Below are 23863 nucleotides of genomic sequence, written 5' to 3' on the forward strand. Positions count from 1 at the left end.
GACTGGAAAATCAATAAATCAGAATTGACGATGCGAAACATAATTAGCCAAATTTGTAGGTTGCATATTTGATTGACTTTACAAGGAAACACAAAAGGATACAGGCTAGATTTTACTTGATTGAAAAAAATGTGACTGATGTGTTTAGTAATTGTACAAAACTCTATGCTAATACAATTTTAATTAATGAATACCATAGTTTTAATTGGCACTATGTAATTTAGATAATGACATACAATGTATGTCTGGTAATTAAATTCATAATTCAATCCCAATTCATGTGGAGGCTCTATGGGTATACTAACTAACTGTAGTATTTATGTCCATGTGATGGAAAAGTATTAACTTTAAATACTGACTTTGTTGCACAGTTGAAGCGGTATTATATTAAGTAAACAAATAGATAACTTCAGTTACTGCACTATTATAGACAAATTGTTTACATATCCATAGTCACGGTGTTATTCATTTAACACTGGATCAAACTCTTACAAATTACGTCTGAATTTGGTCGGTTGCCTGTATGGGAGAAAATGGACGTAATTTGAAAATGAAAAAATATACAAGTAAATTTTGGATTGTTTCCCCACAACAGTAAGTTAATTTAAGGGTCTTCTGGTAGGTTAGGAGGGCAGGAAATTCTCAAGTTTCAACGTCATGGAAAACGTTAATTGAAAGTTTCCTCTCCTAACCTTTCCGAATAAGCCGGAGAACTCAAATAGAAAACAGGACAGTACATCACTTTCGTGAGTCGATTTCATTTCAAATTGCATCCATTTTTGGCCATAGTGCGCATACGAGCGAAAAGGGACAATATTTTTAAGAGGATGGGTTGCTGGATCATACTTAATTGTCATCGATCAAATGCTGTTCACAGAACAAATACCTGAACAACGTTTGAACAAAGCACAAATTTAATTTTTTGTTGGCAGGTCTTATTGCAATAGGCAATTTATTTTTTTTTAAGGTGAAAATTGGCTCAATTAAAATACAGTAATGTAAATAAAGATGAGGAATTCCAGAATGTTGAGATTAAATACTGACAGTGTGTAATGCTCATAACCAAGCTCATTGTGGATTGGAGTTTAAATCTGTTACCCCTACAAAACTAAAGCTGGAAGTGGTAAAAGATTTTAAGGGAAGAAAGATTGATGTGTTTGTTAGGATTATGTGGGACATAATATTCCTCCCTCTCTGGTAAGGAGGAAAGAATAGAGGAATGGAGTAAATCACTTCATAGAGTTGATAAGTTAGGAACAATCATGTCTGGAGTTATAGCTTCTTATTGCAGTTCAAGGTGTTTGTGCAATATTTTGAAAGAGTAAAATTGGCAAGTGTTAATGTATATGACCTTTGTGATGACAATAATGAGATTATGGTCCCTGGGCACTTTAGAATAACTGATTTAAATTGTAAATTGGGAATGGGCAAGGAAAGCAACATAATGGATAAGTAATTATCTAAATACTGCCAAACCGGGAAAACACAGTAGTGCTGAATATCACTAGAGATGCCAGTATAGACAGACATAATAGAGATATTAAAGTTACTTGACTTGACAAGGATTCTAATGAACAAATTGCCCTGTAGGGACATTAAGAAAGCAAGATATGAAATTAAACATTATACAAGGAGGCTGCTTCTCCTACTCTTCGCCGTCTTGATGCTTTGCACCATACTGGGTTGCGCCTCAGTTCTGGTGCCTTTCGTTAGACTCCCGTCCTCAGCTTGTATGTTGACACTGGCTTCCTATTTCTCCAGGACCGCCGTGATCGCTACTGTCTTCGTTATCTTGCGCGGTCCTTGCAACATCCTTCCACTCGCCTCTGTCGTGCTTTAACTTTTACCCCTCCTGCGGTTCCTGTTCCTCTTCACCACCTCACTCTGTCCGGTTATCTCACTTACAGGATTCTCTTTCAGTTCGTATTTCTAATATTTCTCGTGTTGTTCCTTCTTTGCCCCTGTGGAGAGTCCCCCTTCCGCAGTTTTGTACATCCTTGATCCGCATCACTAAAGCTTTTACCCCTCCTACGGTTCTAAAACGCCTTTTTCTTAAGCACTTTTCTTCTCACTCCCGCTCCGTTTGTCTTCACCGATGGGTCCAAGTCTGCGGACGGTGTTGGCTACTCTGTTGTTTTTCCTGATCGCACATATGTGTCGCTTACCTCCGGAGACTAGCATTTTCACAGCGGAGCTTTATGCTATTCATTATGCTCTTCGTCTCCTGCTTTCTCGTTGTCAATCTTCTTTGTAATTGTTGACTCTCGTAGTGCCCTCATGGCTCTCGGGTCCTTTAATCCGGTTCATCCAATGGTTGTCGAGATACAGCATTGGTCGTTTCTTGTTCACAGTAAATTCAAGTCAGTTGAGTTTTATTGGGTTCCCAGGCATATTGGTGTCTTTAAATGAGCATGCGGATGCTGCCGCTAGGGAAGCTGTCCGCTCTTGCCCCATCTCTCGTAAAGGTGTTCCTTATTCCGACTTTTACCTGGTTATCCATTCCTCCATCCTTACCCGTTGGCAGGCTTGTTGGTCGTCTGTTACTGGTAACAAACTACGTACTCTTAAAAGTTGTGTGTCCTCGTGGCCGTCCTCCTACCACTGTAACCAGCAATGGGAAACAGCTCTGGCAAGGTTGCGTATTGGCCATACTCGCCTAACACATGGCAACTTGATGGAGCGCCGCCCTGCTCCTTATTGTCCTAATTGCATTGTCCCTCTTACGGCCATGCATATCCTTGTTGAATGTCCTGACTTTCGGAACGAGCGTGTCTTGTTTTCCGACCGTCCCCCGCGGTCACTTGTCTCTTGATAGTATTCTTGGTGACTCGGATACTTTTGATATCGTTCGCCTTATGCGTTTCTGTTCTCGTATTGGCATCCTTGGTGATATTTAGCGCCCTCTGATTATCCCGCACATTTGATGGTGCTACATAGCCTTCCCGGTTTGGTGCCTTCTTTTGATAATTACTTACTTATACAAGGAGGCGCATGACTACGAGGGACAGAACAGCTACAAGAAAAGACAAATTAAATATACAAGGCAAAGAAAAGGGCACAGCATTAGGCAAGATCAGGTGCATAGTCAAAGTCAACAGTGATGGTAGAGTTGAGAGGGCTATGGTAAGAAGCATAGGCAAGTTGACAAAGTCCAGTGAGGAAGGAGGGGTGGTCTCGGGATAAGGGGACAAACAACAACGTGCTCTAAAGCAATGGACACGCCCATATATGGGGTCAGATGGCTTTTCTACAGAGATGGGAGAAGGTGCAAGAACAAGAATGGAAGGACCAATGCCTTCTTACCTGGCAGAGAGGAAGAGGGAAAAGTACTGGGTCTCCGTTATTGAGAGATGGATGTGGTAATGTAGAGTTACTCAGAGATAGCTGCTATAGTCTCTGGCAAGGCAACCCATCCTCCGAATTGATAGTATGTTTTAATACTAAGTGTAATAAGTACATTTTCTGACTGCCATACATAGTACATAATTGCACTTATGAGACTGTTACATTTACCTCCATATTTATTCTCTTCATTTTCTTTTAAGACACTCAATTTTAGGATGAAGTTTTAAAGTTGTTTGCTATATTCAAGTTTTAAATATCAGGAATTTCTTTTTCAGTTTTATTAAACAATAGAGATTTTGTACAAAATTTGAAAATATCCTGAGTTACTTTACAATTTATTGAAATATTTTAGTTTTGTTTTATTTGTTTTATAAAACTGTAATATCAATATAGCTATAGATAAAGTAATAGTTGTGATTAAGAAGCAATGAAAATGCTCATCTTCAAAAACTAAAGACAGTTAGGTTAGGTCGTGGTTTTCTATTCAGTTTTTTCAGGTAAACTCAAATATTGACAATATATTTGAAAGTATGGTTTAATATTAAGTGAAAGTACAATTCCTGATTGTCATACATAGTACATAATTGCACTTATGGGGCTGTTACATTTAACTCCCCATTTTTGGAGGACGGGCTGGGCAAGGAGGGAGAATAAGAAGGGGTTGTCAAGCGTGGAGGGTAGATATCAGCTTGGAAGGTCATATATTTGGGAGGACTTGAGAATGAAGATGGGATGGAGTCAGGGGTCTACAGAGGATAAAAAGGCAGAGATGTGACATAATAGGTGTGTACGGGGAGACGGGGTATCTCCCCGTGCTCGTCATTTTCATCAAAAGAAGGCACCAAACCAGGAATATTATGTAGTTCCATCAGTGTTGATGGATATTCAAAACATGCTAAATATCACCTAGGATGTCAGTACAAGAACAAAAGGCCATAAGGCAAGTGACAAGATACCTGCTTGATAGGGTTCTGGGAGTAGTTGTTCTCCCCAAGCTCAGCCCGAGGCCAGGCACAGGCCTCGGGCACTGGATATGAATGGTATTTGTTTCCTCGAGGGACATTAGGAAAGCTAGACTGACAATAGGCCTGAAAATTGGGACCTTCTACAAGGAGGTGCACAACTAAATGGGACAATAAGGAGCAGGGCAGTGTTCCATTAAGTGCCCATGAGCATTCATGGCTAATACTTAATCTAGCCAGAGCTGTTTCTCGTCTATTATAATGGTAGGAGGAAAGCCAAGGGGATAGGTTGTCTTTTAAGAGAGTGCACTTTGTTACCTGTACCACCAGAGGTAACAGATTGAGAAATGAATGAATGCCTTTTTTGGGGAAGAGGACAAGTGCTGATGGCATCCTTAGCAGCAGTGTCTGTATGTTCATTTAAGGCAAAACCAATATGGCTGGAACCCAGCAATACTCAACTGTCTTGAACCTGCTAGAGATAAACAGCCAATATTGGATTTCGACTAGCACAGGCTGCAAAGAGTTAAATAAATGACTCCAAAGCCATGAGGCCACTGCAAGAGTCAACCACAATGACAAAACAACATTGAAATCAGAAAAGCAGTTGACAGCATACAAAATTGCATAAATTTCTGCCATGAAATTGCTATTTTCTGGCAGTTAGCTGACATACTGTCTAAGCTCACTTATCTGGATGGTATGAGAAGGACCTATCACTGGATAAGCAGAATTTACTGCAACAATCCAAAAATGTCCATATTCACATTTTTTTGTACAACATAATTCAAGCTTCCACCCATGCACAATAAATACAAAATTTAATTTAAAACAAACTTCAACTTACCTTGTTGTAGTTTTTCTTGTTTGATACGGTAGATCTTGAAAATTTACCTAACCTGATCACCAGTCATCCAAAATCCTGTAGGGATATGGCAAAGTTTTGCCAGAAAATTATCCAGATTTGGTTTGGACTCTTATGCCAGCCTGCGTTGTCCGGCCAACTCTCTGGTTATCTGGATTTCTGTCTGGATATGTTGAAGTTTTGCTAGAAAATTATCCATACACAATTTTGGCCGGATTACCCAAATATGGTTCAGTGGGCTTCGGATAACCTCATACAGTGTAGGTTTGGTCAGGAAAGACAACAGAGTAGCAAACACTAGACAGTCATCTGTGAATAGGACACTGGAGTGGGAGTGTGAGTTAAGCTGTCCAAGGAAATGGCATTTCATAACAGTATGAGGGGTAGAAGCCATATGAGTCAAGGTCTTGCACAATCTTGCAAGTGGGATCCTTCATGGGGGTAAGGATGGAACACAAGAGAGAGTGCAAATGTGAACTGAGAGGGAATCTTTCAAGTGAGACATCTGTACAGAAAAAGGAAGGTGGTAAAAAGGAACAGGGCACATCTGAGGGGTAACAATCAAAGCATGGCACAAGTGAGAGTGAAGATGTTGCAGGGACCCTGTGAGGTAGCAAAGGCGGTAATGATCATTACAATCCTAAAGAGACATGATGTCAGTTTCAACATACAAGCTCAGGGTAGGGGTTGGATGAAAGGCACCAAAGCCGAGGCGTAACCCAGTATGGTGCAGAGCATCAAGACGGAAAAGGGGGTGAAGAAGATTCAGAGGGATAGGTGGAAGCAGCCATAACCTGAGTTTAGAAGGCAAACAGAGAAGTATGTATCTATTAGCTCCCCAGGAAGTACAGGTATGGGACATGACTAAGTAAGTCAACTCAGAGGAGAGAGATATGGGGCGACCATATCAAGTCAAGACAAACAAGTGTCAAAGATTAACCGTAAAGTTTAGGAAATTCTTTATACAGAAGCGGATTATCATAGAGTGGCAAAAGAGCAGGCAAAAAATTACCCCAGAAAAAAGTCATAGCAAAAGTTTTAGTCATAGAGAATGTGAAGCCATTATTAGTGGTTCAGGATGACACAGAATCCAAGGCAAGTTGGTGTTGGAGGAAAGGTAAGTCATCACCCCAACAGCAGAAAATGAGATCAACATAAAGGACTGAAAAACGTCAGAGAGAAGGGTGAAAGGAAGACCATTTAGGGCAACTAGGGAAAGGGTAGTACTTAGAACACTACCTTGGGGAACAATCTTCATATTGTTGAAAACAGTCAGAGCAAGTGCTACAATCTCACTTTAAATGAACAAATAGGGAGGAAGTTTTGAAAGATGAGTGGGAGATTGCCATGAAGGCCAAAAGAATGTAGTTGGGATAAAATATTGCATCTCCAGGTGGTGTATCACCTGGAGTATCCCTCGCCCCACCAGTGCTATAATTACCACTTACCCCAAGGTAAACAAGGGAGGAAAACCCCCAAACACACGGGGCGGCCAAACGCCAAGCAACGAAAGGCCAGCAGAGGTAGACCCAAGGCGACTTGTGGAAGGTAACCCCAAGCCCCAAGGGCGGTACTTACTGGGCACTCAGGGAGGCAAGCACTCACACGACCACCCTAAGAGCAGCACTGAAAAACAATGAACAACATTGAGAGAAGACACTGGAGCTGGAGCCACATGACTATACACGATCCCCACATGACTATACACGATCCCATCAGCCGAGGAACTGAGGGGGGAAACGCCAGCGCAAGGGTCTGGGGCTCCTCATTCCCCGTCCCGGGGAGGGGGGGGGGGGAGCTGCGCAGACATGTGCCACGGGTCATGTGACGTCATGCTTGTTTGCTCTTTTTCTTTTTGGGAGTTCTGTCCACTCGTTTCACGATTTTCGTTGTTAACCAGAATAGGGGTTTGTTTTGAGGCGTTTACCTTTCTGGGTGCCTGTCCTGGTCGATGGCAGATATAGAATGCTCCAAATCACATGTGCATTTCTATGGACCATTGCTCCTTGTGCCTCTGTGAGGGGGCCAGGTTTTGACTCGTGGTCTCCGATGGGCAGAGTTTCTTTCACCCTATGCCCCTGTTACCTAGCAGTAAAATAGGTACCTGGGTGTTAGTCAGCTGTCACGGGCTGCTTCCTGGGGGTGGAGGCCTGGTCGAGGACCAGGCTGCGGGGACACTAATGCCCCGAAATCATCTCGAAGATAACCTCAAGATAAGAAGGCTAGAACTCCACCCACATCGACTGATGCAAAATAGTTAGGGTATCCATATCAGCCATGGATAGCTCCGTGGAGCCGTAGGGGCTCCACCCAGAAAAGCGTTCAATGTAATGAAATGCCATTTTCTGGACGAGCCCCGGAGGCTTCCTGAAGCTATCTGAACTGATATGTGCTATATTAGTTTGGGGGTCATCAGTCACAGGAGTCCTTATGCCCACTGAGAACCACAAGCCAGAACCTGGCTCCTTCAGAGAGGCGCAGGGAGCAATGGCCTACGAGTTTACATTTAAAGTACAGTGGTACCTCAGCTTACAAATTTAATCCATTCCCAGAGACAGTATGTAACCCAAAAATTTGTAAACCAAAGCGAATTTTCCTATTAGAAACAATGTAAATTGAATTAATCCAGTCCACACTCCCAAAAATATTAACTTCAAAGTAAATTTTATACCAAATTCACCTGAATCTTCAGTACTAAAATATGTACAAGTTATTGCTAACCTTTATTGATGACTCTTGTTGGTGTATGGAAGACGGTGAGGAGGAGAGGTGTTAGTGTTTGGAAGGGGAGTCCCCTTCCATTATAACATTAGGCAGTGATGGCTTCTCTGGGGTACTCTCTCTGGTACATTTTGCCTGGATACCACTAGGGCCTGCTTGTGGCTCACTGCTTGTTTTTCTCACTTCAAATTATCCATAGAGGCTTGTTTTTCCCTACATTGTAACACTTGTCTGTAGTGAGGCATCACAGCGTCATTAAAAAAAGTTAAGGCAATGGCCTTTAACAGTTTGCTCTGGGGGCGAGTCATTTCAACAAACGTTTGTGTTTCATCCCACACTCTACACCATTTCCTAAATGTTGAGGAATGGACATTCTGTACTGCCTCCTCCTCCCCTGAAGAAATTTCCTCAGCTGCTCCTTGTGAAGAGGCTAGTTCTTCTTCGGTGGTCAGTTCTTCCGCCAACTCCTCCACATCAGCACCATCCAACTTCAAGCCCAGAGTAACAATTTCCTCAACAATAGGCACTTCAGGTTCAGTCTCAAACCCCTCAAAGTTTAGTTCTGAAACATATTCAGTCCACAATTTTCTCCAGCCAGAGATCAGGGTTCTTTGAGTCACTTCTTGCCAGGCTTTGTCAATGAGTTTTAAAGAACTACAAATGTTAAAATGATTTTTCCAGAACTCATTGAGAGTGAGGTTTGTAGAATCAGTCACATCAAAACATTTCCTGAAAAGTGCCCTTTCACAAAGTTTCTTAAAATTGAATATGATTTTCTGGTCCATAGGCTGAATTAGAGAAGTGGTGTTATGAGGAAGGAACTTAAAAAAAAAATAAAAATAAAATGTTTATTTAGGTAAGGTACATACATACAATAAATTTTTACAAAGATTGGTTGACTTATAGGTAGAGCTAGTACATACAATGCCTAAAGCCACTATTACGCAAAGCGTTTCGGGCATGATAAACTTAAATGACAAGCTTAATACTAATTGAGCATAATGAGTAGAATGAAAACAAGAAATGAAAACATAGATGAAAAAGCAGCACAAATACAATTATGTCGACAAACAGCGCTCTTTAAAGAAAAACAGACATTGGTTGACAATAGAAGGGTAAGGTAGGTTACAGGGAATTTATTAGGTATAGCTTCGTTTTTAACTTAAACTGGTTGAGAGAGGTACAGTCTTTAACATGGTTGGGAAGGTCATTCCACATTCTGGGCCCCTTGATTTGTAGAGCATTTCTAGTTTGATTAAGTCGTACTCTAGGAATATCAAAACTGTATTTATTTCTTTATTGTAACAAAATTAAATTTGTCCAACAATGCATCTTCCAAGCCTGGAGGATGAGCTGGAGTATTGTCGAGGAGAAGCACGGCCTTGAGTGGCAAACTTTTCTCCTGCAGATACTCTTTTATGGCAGGGCAAACCACCTCATTCAAACCGCCATTCACTGACCCATGGGTGACAATTGTCTTGTCACCCATGCTTTACACCCTTGATGTAGCCCTCTACATCACACACATTTGGTTTTTCTGCACATTACTGTTTTGAAAACTCTTGGATTTTCAGAATGATACACAAGTAAGGATTTAATTTTCAAATCGCCACTCGTATACCACACAACACAAGAGTTAGCCTATCTTTCATAGGCTTGTGTTCGGGCAATGACTTCTCCTGGGTATGCCCTCTTAGGCAATCTTTTCCAGAATAGTCCTGTCTCGTCACAATTAAACACTTATTGTGGTAGGTATTCCTCACTCTCTACAAAATCTTTAAATTTGCCAACAAATCTTTCAGCAGCTGGTTTGTCTGAGCTGGCAGCCTCCCCATGGCTCAAGACTATGAATGCCACTTCTTTTTCTAAATTTCTCAAACCATCCCCTGCTTGCCTTAAATGCTTTTGTATCTGCATCACTTGTTTCAAGGGTATTCTTTAAAAGGTCTTCATGCAATTGCCTTGCTTTTTCACAAATGATGGCCTCTGAAATGCTATCACCTGCTAACTCCTTGTTGTGTATCCAAAGTTTTATTTATTATTTATTTATTTATTTATATATATACAAGAAGGTACATTGGGTTTGTGAGAATACATTGGATAGTACAGTATATACATTCTTGTAAAGTCACTAGTACGCACAGCGTTTCGGGCAGGTCCTTAATCTAGCAGATAATTTTAAGTAGGTAATTTCAATCAGAATTGATAAATGATAAAGATGCATTACAAGAGAAAAATGAGATTAGAGAGATAAGTAAGTATATTAAAGCATATTGTTATATTAAAGCTCTGATTGATTACATTGACAGCTTGATTAGTAATTTAAACAAGGTTAATAGACACCATACAGCAGATTGACAGCACATATAAGACAGCAATGATCACAATGGTAAAGATGTTCAGATTGGGTACATAAAGATTGGGAGACTGGGTAGCAAAAGATACAGATAAACAAGATTTATAAACACCATACAACAGATTGGCAGCACATATAAAAAAACAGAATTATCACAATGGTAAAGATGTTCAAATTGGGAACATAAAGGTTGGGAGATTGGGTAGCAATAGATACAGTGCAATTTTAAGGCAAAAAGTGAAAAACTATGAAGATGAAATTAGGTACTTTTTAGTATTGATTTTGAATGATGTAAAAGTTGGACAGCTTTTCAATTCAGTAGGGAGTGAGTTCCATAAACTGGGTCCCTTTATTTGCATAGAGTGTTTACACAGATTAAGTTTAACTCCGGAAGAACTCAGTAAGCTTAACTCAGCTTAACTAAGCTTAACTAGCTTAACTAAGCTTAACTCAGGAAGATGTAGACGTTAATGTGACAACATTTCAAGAAATATCTCTCTTTTTAAAGTTAAATAATACAATCCTATCGCCGGTGTCCGGACACATGAAAGCTACTTAGGTATCAGTGGCCAGCCAAGTGGAGATCACAGGCTGTACAATACTGATAAATTATGTAATTCACAGAGATACGTTGATAAATATTAATGTTTTATATTTTATTAAAAATACAGATATATACTTTGTTTCATACGTTAAATGTAACAATATTTCAGTATATATTATATAAGCATAGTATATATAATTCAGTATATACAATATATAATAAGAGTGTCAGACCACGGAGGAAGAATTGAAACAGGAATTTCCTTTAGTACTTTCTTATTTTAATACATCTTCAGAGCGAACCATTCCTTCTGAAGATGTATTAATATACGAAAGTACTTAGAGCATTCTATTGTGGTTTTAATATTGAACAATTATACATATACGAAACAGACAAATCTGGTGTCCGAAATAGTAAAAATATTAGTGTGCGATGTGATCAATGTAAGGGGGATATTGGGTGTGCCTCGTATCCCCTACAACAACAAGAAGTTCGAGAGCGATGAGGCCGCCACCTACTAGCTTCAGGATGTCGTCGAATCTAAATTTATTTATTTATTTATTTATTTATTTATGCATATACAAGAATGTACATAAGGAATGTAAGGATACAAATATGGTAATTACAGTCTTGTAAAGCCACTAGCACGCGCAGCGTTTCGGGCAGGTCCTTAATCTAAGAAAATTTTAAGGAGGTAAATACTTGCAAAGTTTATAGACAAAAAAATGAAAACAGATTACATGGAATGAAAAAAAAAGAAGATGAGAGAAAATTATAGGTACAGTATATTAAAGCACATAGGTAGCTAAGATTGATTGCAATGACAGCTTGAATGGTAGTTGACAAAAATTGGTAGGCACAATACAGCAGAAACAATATAAGATTGATTGCAATGACAGCTTGAATGGTAGTTGACAAAAATTGGTAGTCACAATACAGCATATGGCTAGCACATAAAAGAAGACAGCAATGAACACAATGATAAGGTTGTTTGATATTACATAAAAATTAGGAGATTGGGTAACACTAGGTACAGAGCAAATTTAAAGCTCAGTGTAGGAAACTAAATAGATGAAGTTAGGTACTTTTTGGTTTTGCTTTTAAATAAGGCAAAAGTTTTACAGTTTTTCAATTCACTAGGGAGTGAGTTCCATAGACTAGGTCCCTTAATTTGCATAGAGTGTTTACACAGATTAAGTTTGACCCTGGGGATATCAAAGAGATATTTATTTCTGGTGTGGTGATAATGGGTCCTATTACATCTGTCCAGGGAGAGTTTCAGAGCATGGTTTGCATTTAAGAACAGGGTTTTGTAAATGTAGTTGACACAAGAGAATGTGTGGAGGGAGTTCAACAACTCCCTAAATCAACAATATACTACCGCCGCTACTTTCTCGGAAACGTAAGTACCTGCCGCTTTACTTCTCTCACCCTGCCTAGCCTGGCCTGGCCTGACCTGGCCTAGCCTGGCCTAGCCTAGTCTGACCTGGCCTAGTCTGACCTGACCTGGCCTAGCCTTACCCAACACTAATCACCACACGTGACAGCCCAAACGAATCGCAAATAAGTACACGTAACAAGTCATATGCCCGGACACTCTTTCACCTTGGGGACTGAGTGGTAACTATTGTATAGAAGAGCCGGCTCCCTGAGAGTGGTAAGAGGGCGTGATAAGAGGCTAACGTGTGGTCTTGAAGGAAGTCGATAAAGCAGACAATTTTCAAAAGGAAGGGCAGCATAACGAGCAGACAGGAATGGACAGACAGTCGGTTATCCCATAATGTGTAATACGCCCCGCACAGCATGGGTGGAGTGGGGGGGGGGGTTGTAGCAGGGCACAGTATGGTGATGGTGCGGGTGAAGTACACACCCACTGAATTCCTGCCATCAATAATTGTTTTCATAACCATTAGAACAATGGCATCCCTCCAGCCACCATCCTTCCACTGACCCCCTCCTCTGGTCCTCCACCTCAGACAATAACCCCCCACACCCCCTCTCCCTTCCAGACATCAGCATGTCAAAATCAGTACCATAATGTGTTTAAACTATTTAAACGAAGTCATTGTGTATCTCAAGGTATCTTAATTCATTTGAAAGTGTACATGTGCATTCGTTCATATACTCGCCTAATTGTGCTTGCTGGGGTTGAGCTCTGGCTCTTTAGTTCCACCTCTCAACCGTCAATCAACAGGTGTACAGGTTTCTGAGCCTATTGGGCTCTATCATATCTACACTTGAACCTGTGTATGGAGTCAGCCTCCACCACATCACTTACTAATGCATTCCATTAGATATAATCATATATGATTACACATAATCATAATCATTCTATACACATAATCATATATGTGTACGTCAACGTATACATACATGCGTATATATACCTCATATTAAAATACTGATAAACGAATGACCACGAACAAATTAATTTATAATTGTAGCATTATATATAATTTTAATAGACTAATTACGTGTTTATACATTTGAATGGTCCAGACAGGTGGCCAGCCTTGGACATATACACTTCTGGTAGGCACAATGACCTCATGTTAGACCCTTGATAGATTATGTGAGAGAGAGAGAGAGCTGGGGCAGGGAGGTGCGTGCCCCAGGGAGATAATCCATGCCCATGCCCCGCCTCGAGGTCAGTTCTCGAGTCACACCAAGAATAACAATCGAGCAAGTTGTGGCATATTAGGGAGGGTTGAGGAATAGGAAGCCTGTCTGATAGGGCTCTTGGCAAGCAGCTCTCCCTCAGTCTACCTATCTATATGGAAGAAATGTATCTAGGCCCTCCTCCCCCCCCTGCCTATTCTCTCTCCCCCACCTTTCTTCCTTCATTTCCTCCCTCCTTCCCTCCCCCTCACTGGTGAGAGAGTAGGAGTGTGAGAGTAGTTAGAGAACTCGTAGTTCTCACGCTCGTGAAATTGTCTGCGACCCTGGAGGAGTAGAGCGGAGGGGGGGGTGCAAGTAGGTGACGATGGAGAAGTAGAGGGGAGCATTATATGCAGTGAACGTAGGTGTCTATGGAAGAGTACATCATAGAGGAGGGTGAAAGGAAGGTGACGATGGAGGAGGAGAAGGGAGGGGGTGTGAAGGTAGGTGATGATGGAGGAGTAGAGGGGAGGAGGGGGGCAAAGGTAGGTGTCTATGGAAGAGTACATCATAGAGGGGGGTGAAGGTAGGTGGCGATGGAGTAGAGCAAAAGGGGTGGGGGTTGAAAGTAATCCTGAGTTTAATTTTTTAGTTATATATAGTGACACCTCGGCTTACGAATGAATATTTATGAACTTTTCGGGTTACGAGCCTAATTTCTTCAAAAAATTTGAATCGGGTTACAAACTTTGCCTCGGGAAAGGAGTTTGTTGATATACGTATGGGCTGACCTAGCGCGTGGTGGCATGGTGATCGCGCCTCAGTTTACCAGTGTCTCCTGCCTAGTAAGTATCGCGCCTGAATTCTTTGTAAAGCATTACATTTGTTTTGGGATTTTTGGCTATTTGAACATAAAATTTGTTATGATATATCTTGCCATGAGTCCCAAGAAAGCCAGTGGTAAGGTTCAAGCCAAGAAAACACATGTGAGAATGACCATAGAGGAAAAACAAGAGAGCATTCATAAACATCAAAATGGTGCACAGGTTGTTGAACTAGCTAGGCAGTACAACAAATCTATGTCAACAATATGCACTGTACTTGCTAAGAAAAAGGACATTATGAACATTAAAGTGGCAAAAGGCATATCAACAATCCCGAAACAAAGAACACAACACTTGAGGATGTTAAAAAGTTTTTATTAATTTGGATACACAACAAGGAGTTAGCAGGTGATAGCATTTCAGAGGCCATCATTTGTGAGAAACCAAGGCATTTGCATGAAGACCTTTTAAAGAAAACCCCTGGAACGAGGGGGAAAAGATGAATCAAGTTTGAAAATGTGAAAAGTTTGTGTGACAATAGAGCCTCGTGGAAAACTTTTGCTGTGGTCATTACCTGGTGGAATGCACCCAGGATGGAGTATTAGGGCTATACATCTTTTAAATCATAAAAGTAATAAACATTTCCCATCAACCTTACAAACAATATTAACCTATTTTCATGTATTTCCCCCATGTGCATTTTAACAAAGTTGCTAAATTGCCTTTATCATTCTGTAAAATTTCAATTACAGTACTGTATGTATAATTTTGTTAGTATAAATGGACTGAATATTCTGAAATTGCTATTAATTTTACAATTTCAGATTCAAAGGTGGTCTGGACACCCAATTTGGTCAGACAGGTGAAGAGAGCATTTAGGATAGTTCGAAGAGATGAAGATGGTCACAATTGTGTTTGAAGAGGCAAACGCCCCCCTTTGCTCCTGACATTATGTTCAGCCTATTGACCCCTGCACACCTAACACAAGGTAGGTTGAAAACTCCTCCTTCATGTCATTGGTTCATTAGCCAGAAACTTAGGGCCCATGCAGGAATATCCCTAAAAAAAAAAAAAAAAGTGGCCCCAACAATGTATCCTCCAAGTCTGGAGGATGAGCAGGAGCATTGTCGAGAAGCAGGCCCTTTAGTGTCAAACTTTTCTCTTGCAGATATTTTTTGATGGCAGGGCAAACCACTCTACATCACAGTTTTTCTGCACGTTATATATTTTTTAAAACTCTTGGATTTTCGGAATGATACACGAGCAAGGGTTTAATTTTCAAATCGCCACACAGCACAAGAGTTAGCCTATCCTGACACAAGTTAGCCCAAGTTAGCTTGTGTCCGGGCAGTGGCGTCTCCTCTTGGGTAATGTATGTCCTCTTCGGCAATTTTTTCCAGAATAGCCATGTCTCCTCACAATTAAACACTTGTTGTGGAATATATCCATCAATACAGTATCTACAAAATCTTTAAAATCACGAACAAATCTTTCAGCCCCTACTTTGTCTGAGCTGGCACCCTCACCATGCCTCACAACACTATGAATACCACGTCTTTTTTCAAAATTTCTCAAACCATCCCCTACTCACCTTAAACTCTTTCGTATCTGCAAAACTCGTTCTAGGGGTTTTCTTTATAAGATCTTGCATGAAGATTTCATTGTTGACCAAACCACACACTGGAAATTGAATAGACGACGACATTTCGATCCGTCCTGGACCATTATAAAGTCGATTGTGATGAGATGAGGGAAGCAAGAGCATTAAGTAGGCAAGAGAGAGAGGTGAGGAGATGGCAAGTATGTACGTATGTACATGAATAAAACATGTACATACTTATACATAACGTGTGTAAATAGTGTAATAAACACAATAACAGTATTTTGGGAGGACGAATGTTGGCGAGTAATGTGTTGAAGGAGGGAGGGAGGACTGGCAGGGTGTGGCAGCTCACTCATGTTTTTTGGGCTCACCATACCAACATAGTGGATCGTTATGGTGAATACATACGTAGATGGGTATATACAATGTGTGTATATAGTGTAATAACAGCAAAAACACTGTTTGATTGTAGAATATGTCGCATATATGAGGCCCATAATTTTGAGCATAGCGATGTTCTATACTTTGAATTATATAAATTCCACAAATTACACACTTTTAAATAATATTACAGCAAAAAAAAGGAAGAAATGAATGAGAAACTTCAAAATAATTGCTCAACATTTTATTCGCAGCAACTGCCGTCGCACGGGGTGGCAGGGCCGACAGACCCCCATCGCTCCAACGCTCAGCGCCCATAATTTGCTCAACTTCCCAGCTCCATCGCAGCTAAAGTAAGTCACATACAATATTTTTTGTTTAGTTTCCCCGTGATCAGACTCTGCATTTTAACAATATAAGAAGAGAAAAAAAAATTTTGGAAAGAATTTATTTCTTGTGCACCAGGGTGTTATTTGGAGACAGAGCAGTTCAGTGGTTAACTACTAAATTTTGTTTTCTCCCACACACACACCCCCCTAGGAAGCAGCCTGTAACAGCTAACTCCCAGATACCTATTTACTGTTAGGTAACAGGGGTCATCCCCTTTTGTACAAAGAATCTGCTAAAGCTTTTAGGGCTAATCTTTAACACTCGTTTGTCTTTGTCGCCCCATATTTTTTACGGCCGAGTTGAATGCTCTAAGGCCCTTAACTAACTTTAGGTCATGTCCCATACTTCTTGGGGAGCTAATCGACACTGCTCCTCTCTTTACATTCCTCTCTCGTTCTGTCTAAACTCGATTATGGCCCTGTTTACTCGTCTGCTTCTCCTTCTACCCTTCACCATCTGGACACACTGCATCATACTGGGTTACGGCTCAGCTCTGGTACCTTTCCTTCGACACCTACCCTAAGCCTGTATGTTGAAACTGACGTCCTGTTTCTACAGGATCGCCATGATCGCTACTGTCTTCTCCACCTTGCACGGTCCTTACAGCACCCTCACTCTTGCTTATGTCATGCCTTGACCTTTACCCATCCTGTGGTCCCTGTTCCCCTTCACCACCTATCTCTTTCTGTACGATTGTCTCTTACAAAATGCTCTTTCAGTTTGTGTTACCAATATTTCCCCTCGTGTCATTCCGTCTTTGCCCCTATGGAGGGGTCCCCGTTCCTAAATTCTGTAAGCCTTGACCCACATGTACTGAACCACATTACTGTACTGTACAGTACTTTGGTTTGGAATGTATCAAATAAAGTTGTTTCATGTATTCAAATGTGTGAGAAAATCCACTGGGGCTGTGAGATGAAGCGAACCTGTAACAAAGGCATTGCCAGTTGCATACTCTACCACCACTGATGGTAAAAGTCTTACAACTGGATATCTTGTGTGACGGGTTATGGTATCACAGCTATACTGAACCAAGATGGTATGGCTCTCCCTCACATAAATGAAAGAAATGCTGCTATTGGCCTTGCAGTGTGTAAGTTGCAGGTGGAAACAAATGAAAATTATCAAATAAATAATTAAACAATTTACTGAAATAGTAATGAACAAAAATATCACATGACAATACTTGACTATCATGTAATGCAAAGGTGAACAAGTTAGTATGACCTTAAATGCAAAAAATAAACTATAAGCAATGAATAAAAGTATGAAGATATACTGGTGTTCTGAAGACAGCTACCATACCACCATGGCATCAGTCACACGACGTTGGCTGGAAGCGGACGACGGGTTAGAGACACGAAGGTGATCCTAGAGCACTAAGGGAGAGATTGCCTCTCCAGGGAGGCAGCGCTCTTTATATAGTCCGGCGGTGATGACTCATCCAGTGTCAACACGAGGTGGACATCTGGTCAACTAGCAAACTGCTCGTTGTGGCTGGCGGTGCCTTTGTGTTGAGCTGTACCACTGTCAGTTGAAGGCGGCTAACTGCTTGTTTGTGGGGAGAAACTGCCAGTTAGCAGTGGAGCCCGGCTTGCCTCTGAGTCGTACCAGGCCGTGCCAGGCCCTGGGGGGTATGGAGAGGTGGCAGGACTGATGACTCTTCTGGGCTGGTGTAGATGTATACTTCCAGTGCAGAGGGATTGAAGGTGAAGGGAAAAGGCAGTTCCACTGCTATGCAGGGGATTCACGTGACACTTGTGAAGCCACAGAAAGTCTGGAGGCCCTACTGAAGCCAGTCCAAGTATTAAATAAAACCCCTGAAGTACGCCGGTGAAGGGTAAAGTGAAGGGTGAAGCAAGACCGTATGCCCCAACTTCAGGCACACACAGAAAATCACGTTTTGGTCCTGCCTCTCAACTGTGTATTTGAAGTTGGGGTGTATGGTGTTGAACTGCTTCAGCCGTCACCTGAGTGCTTGTAGGTCTTACGTAAGACGTTGACTCAAGGAGTGGCCTCAAAACTTGCTGTGATTTATGGGGAAATCCGGTTGTAAGACTTTTACAAAGTCAGTAATATACTGTGGTAGAGTATGCAGCTGCCAGTGCCTTGGGCAAGGGTTTACGTCGCCTCACAGCTCCAGTGGATTTTCTGCTTGGTGTATATCAGGTTGTGATTTTGTGTGTGTACCGTATTGTTATGATCGCCGTCTGATAAGTCCTTTCTGGCCTCAAGAGTCATTGTTACCCACCTAGAAAGATTGCAGATGGCCAAAGCAGTTATTTAAGTTAAGAAGGGACAAGTCTTAAACAGAATTTTGCATAATATTTGACTGTAAAGGGGTAAATTGAGGTAGATTGAAAAACAAAATGGTGAACCGGGCAGGCGGTACTCACAATTAGGCGAGTACACTCGGGAACTTTTAAAGTGCAACCAAACATGCTTTAGGCTCTCACAACAAGAGGTGAGTGGTGGTGGCTTAGGTGCTCAGCCAATCAGAGCACCTAAGGAGGGAGGGCAGGAGTGAGAGGGGGGTGGTATGTGGAAGTTTGGTGACAGTTGTGTGTAGTTTGTTCATCTTCATTGTAAGTTTCTTGGCTTGGTGTGCATTTCCCTAGTAAATTTAATTATGGAAAAATTCAGGTGTTTGATTTTTTAAATCAACTTTTTAAATGTTGAGTTGTTAAAGCCTCAAAGTGCATGGAGTTTGTTTGGGAGTATGGCATCCTCATGCTGTTGCGTGCTCGAGTGAGATAGCAAAGGTGATGTAAAGTTGTGGGGTGTACATGCTTGGGACGTCCTCTCTCGGGATGGCTGGTGTTAGACCTGCGTGTTTGTCGGTTGTTGAAAAGCCGTCATCCTTTGCTGTTGTGGTATTGATTTTACATTGTTCATCTTGTAATTAATACTGTAGTGCGATATTTAGGGCTACCATTTGTAGGTTTAAAATGTCTAATACAAACAGTTGTCCAATGAGTTTTAATAGGAAATATCATCCACCAAGCACCATTGTACAATTATATTAATTGATAGTATATGGATTGTGCAGAACTGCTTAGAATGATCTTTAACACTTGGCTATATTGGTCATGTCAAATACCTGCACGGTGAATGCTCAAAGACCCTTTATTCAGTGTTGTCACATACCTCATGGGGGTATGGATAGGCAAACACTCATTCGGTTAAACTTGCCTTGTAGTACTTTCAGAGCTCAGTAATTTGTAATCTGGTTAGCACTTTCCAAATAAATTGACCTTTAAAGTGAATTCCTATTTAGGTTTAAAACATTATACCGAATGAGAAAGTCGGATTATTTAGCCGAACACCAGAAATGTTGTTATTCAATTTGGTTGCCTAAAGCACATTCAAGGACTACACATTACATGGCATTCCAGGATTCCTCTATACCTTGCCTTATGCTGTAAACATTGCCACAACCCTGTGTTTTATTGATTTAAATGGCCACAGGGAGGCATACAACACTGCAGATTATGATGTCATTAGTTATCCACTGTGCTGACAAGTGGGCTGACTGATGTTCGTTGACACCTGTATCGTGCTTCAATTTAATCGCCAGGAGATCACCCTCTCACTAGACTCTTCTGTAGGAAGTACAGTATAGTATCTCAAATTACCTTGGATCATAAATAGCATAAGACTTGGGGGTAGGAGAGGGTTGCAGTGTTTGTCATGGCTCTCAGTTGTTCCTGGTATTAGGCAATTTAGTTCTGGAATCATTTTTGTTGGCCAATGTTAAACTTTTTCGAAAGTAGATGTTTTTCTGAAAGGGATGGGGGGGGACGGGGAACCTCTATGCTTGGATACAGTTATCTAAGTGAATACTTAGATTTATACAGTAGAATAACTACCTTCTTTTCCTTAGTCAAAAAGGTTGCTTGTTTATTTCTAGGGACTTGTATTTTCTTTTATTTTTTACTGCAGCAACTTTCAGGGAATGATAGATTCTTACTGAAAGGACCTTTACTTCATTGTTGTTGCTTTATGGTCATCTCATTGTGTACAGGGATTCCGCGAAGCTTTTGGGGTTAGTCTTTGACACTCGTTTGTCTTGGTCAGCCCATATCTCTTGCCTCCGAGTTGAATGCTCTAAGGCCCTTAACCTCCTTAAGGTTTTGTCCCATACTTCTTGGGGAGCGGATAGGCGCACGCTCCTCTATTTGCACTCCTCTCTCGTCCTGTCTAAACTCAATTATGGTTGCCCTGCATACTCTTCTGCTTCTCCTTCTACTCTTCGCCGTCTTGATGCTTTGCACCATACTGGGTTGCGTCTCGGCTCTGGTGCCTTTCGTTCGCCTCCCGCCCTTAGTTTGTATGTTGACACTGGCTTTCTCTCTCTTCAGGACTGCCGTGATCGCTACTGTCTTCGCTATCTTGCGCGGTCCTTCCAACATCCTTCCTCTCGCCTCTGTCGTGCATTGACTTTTCCTCCTCCTGTGGTTCTCCTCTTCATTGTCTCCCACTTTCTGTCCAGTTATCTCGCTTACAGGATTCTCTTTCTGTTCATATTTCTAATGTTTCTCCTCGTATTGTTCCTTCATTACCTCCGTGGAGAGTCCCCCTTCCCAAGTTTTGTACGTCCTTGACTTGTATTACTAAAGCCTTTACCCCCTCCTACAATTCTGAAAAGCGTCTTCCTTGAGCACTTTTCTTCGCACTCCCACTCTATTTCCATCTTCTCTGATGGGTCTAAGTCTGCGGATGGTGTGGGCTACTCTGTTGTTTTTCCTGACCGTACTTACATGTGTCGCCTCCCTTCGGAGGCTAGCGTCTTTACGGCAGAACTTTATGCTATTCTCTATGCTCTTTGTCTCTTGCTTTCTCATTCCTCCCTTGTGGTTGTAGTTCAGATTCAGATGTTTAGATGTTTATTCAGGTAAGGTATATACATACAAGTGATGTTACATTAATGGATTGATATATAGATAGAGCTAGTACATACAATGCCTAAAGCCACTATTACGCAATGCGTTTCGGGCAAAACGAATGATTTAGTTGATTCTCGTAGTGCCCTCATGGCTCTAGGGTCCTTTAATCCTGTCCATCCGGTGGTCATTGAGATTCAACATTGGCTGTTTCTTATTTCTAGTAAATTTAAATCAGTAGAGTTTTGCTGGGTTCCCAGCCATATTGGTGTTTCAATGAGCGTGCGGATGATGCCGCTAAGGAAGCTATCCGTTCTTGTCCCATCTCCCGTAAAGGTATTCCTTATTCCGACTTTTATCCTGTTATTCATTCTTCCCCGTTGGCAGGGTTGTTGGTCCTCTGTGGTTGGTAACAAGCTGCGTACTCTTAAACTTAGTGTGTCCCCATGGCTTTCCTCCCACCACCGTAACCGGCGGTGGGACACTGCTTTGGCGTGGCTGTGGGTTGGTCATTCCTGCTTAACCCACGGTCACTTAATGGAGCGCTGCCCTGCTCCTTATTGTCCGAATTGCGTTGTCCCTCTTACAGTTGTGCATATCCTTGTTGAATGTCCTGACGTCCAGGACGAGCGTGTCCCTCGCCCCTCGATAGAATTCTAGGCGAATCGGATACTTTTGATATCGTTCGCCTTATGCGTTTTTGTTCTCGTATTGGCATTCTTGGTGATATTTAGCGCCCTCTGATTATTTCGCACTTTGATGGTGCTACATGGCCTTCCCGGTTTGGTGCCTTCTTTTGGTAATTACCTTACCGTCATTGTTGTTTCATTTTAATGTGGTAGTTGTGATATGGATTGTTCTGGCTCACGTGCAAGGTCTTGGATTTTTTTCTGTTTTATATTAAGAAATTGCCAGTCTTGTTACTATTTGTAGAGTTATAGATCTGCATTAAGGCCTCAATATTATATTCTTTAACATGTTATCAGCAATTTTTGTGGTTGGTAATATTAAGATTAATGTCAGTGATGTATATGACAAGTGTTAAGACCCCTTGTGGTATGACAGCATTTTTCCCAGTCATTTCTTTAACAAATGAAAGGGTCCTCGTAACCATTCTTTTGTCCTTTCTACCATGTACCTGTTTGTTGCTTCTTGGTCTTTACCATTGTTTTAATGGCCAAAGTACCAAATGAATGTTGCATTACCATTTCTAAAAAAAATGAGCAGGTTCATTAGGCAGGGTTTGTTTTCAGCAAAGAAAGTTTTACAAAAAAAATTCCATTCCTTCAGGACCTTGCAGATGTTAGGTCAAACTAATTGACAGTAGTCTGTTTTGCCCTTTCAAACAATGTTAGTTTTAATCTAGGTAAAATATTTCAGAATATCTGAAGAGTTTGGCAGACAAATCATTTAAGAGCTTTGATTAAAGTTTGTTACCAAAGACTTTGAAGCATCTATACAACATGGTTTTCAGTGTCACTTTTCTAATGTTTTGTAAGTTTAACAATCTTTGTACAAATTATGATTAAATTAACTAAAGCTTAGGTGTTGCATAGCTTTAAATTTACTTTCAAATATGAAAACTAAAATATAGATTAAAGTTTCTTCCACTTTAATATTTCAAACTAACAAATATTGCAAATTAGTCTATGTAAATTGAATAGGTAGTCCACTTTTACATCTTTTCAAATGCATTTTGCATGCACCTATATAACAAGTTACAAATAGGTGGAATATTTACCAAGTATTTATTTTCAAAGTAAAAAAACTTCAGATGTTTGAACATTGCATCAATAGTAGTAAACAATAATTTTCAGGATAAGGTATATAAAGTAGTTTCATTAAAATTATTTTATTTAATAAGTTTTACATATAGTATTTATAATACATCTAATATTTATTACTGTTTCAGGTTGTGGGACAGATGCTCCTAGATGAACAGAAGATCCAAAAGGCCAAGACAACTCCAGAGACAATCACCTGTAAAAGAAAAATAAACATAAACAGGGACACTACTTTTATTATCACCAATGCCTAATTATAAGTCCCAAAAATCCTAACAGCCTATCTTTTAAGATAGGCTCAGCAAGGCCTATCCCTTCCTCTGGTTTTAGTGCAGAGCTTGTTCCCTGAATGAGTGCATTACATCCACCACTTTAGTGCCATCAACACATTGTACATATGCTTTACAGAAAGCACTGTACAATGCATGCCAGGCACTAAAGTTTTAGATGCATCCACCCATTCAGCAAACAAGCCCTGTGAGAAGTAACAATGTAACCATTGTTAAGGGTCCCTAAACCTATGCAAATCTAGTCCATCTATTAGATGGGTAGTAGAGCAAAGCTCTGAAAAAGCCAAGCCAGGGAAATCTGCAAGACTGCCTGGTCC

General features: G+C 40.9%; 1 long non-coding RNA gene across 9 annotated transcripts; it reads left to right on the forward strand.

The window, feature by feature from the left end:
* Positions 1–11375: 11375 nt before the first annotated feature.
* Positions 11376–23482, forward strand: LOC138356742 (uncharacterized). 9 transcript variants are annotated; one of them, XR_011224619.1, is made up of 5 exons: positions 11380–11394; positions 12064–12195; positions 15040–15203; positions 16454–16552; positions 23385–23482. It is a non-coding gene; the product is annotated as an uncharacterized lncRNA (long non-coding RNA). The 9 variants fall into 9 exon arrangements; XR_011224618.1 differs by lacking the exon at positions 11380–11394 and adding an exon at positions 11395–11411; XR_011224620.1 differs by lacking the exon at positions 11380–11394 and adding an exon at positions 11473–11487.
* The last annotated feature ends 381 nt before the right edge of the window (positions 23483–23863 follow it).

The sequence above is a fragment of the Procambarus clarkii genome, chromosome 74 (genome assembly GCF_040958095.1).
Source record: "Procambarus clarkii isolate CNS0578487 chromosome 74, FALCON_Pclarkii_2.0, whole genome shotgun sequence".
NCBI classification, from domain to species: Eukaryota; Metazoa; Arthropoda; class Malacostraca; order Decapoda; family Cambaridae; genus Procambarus; species Procambarus clarkii.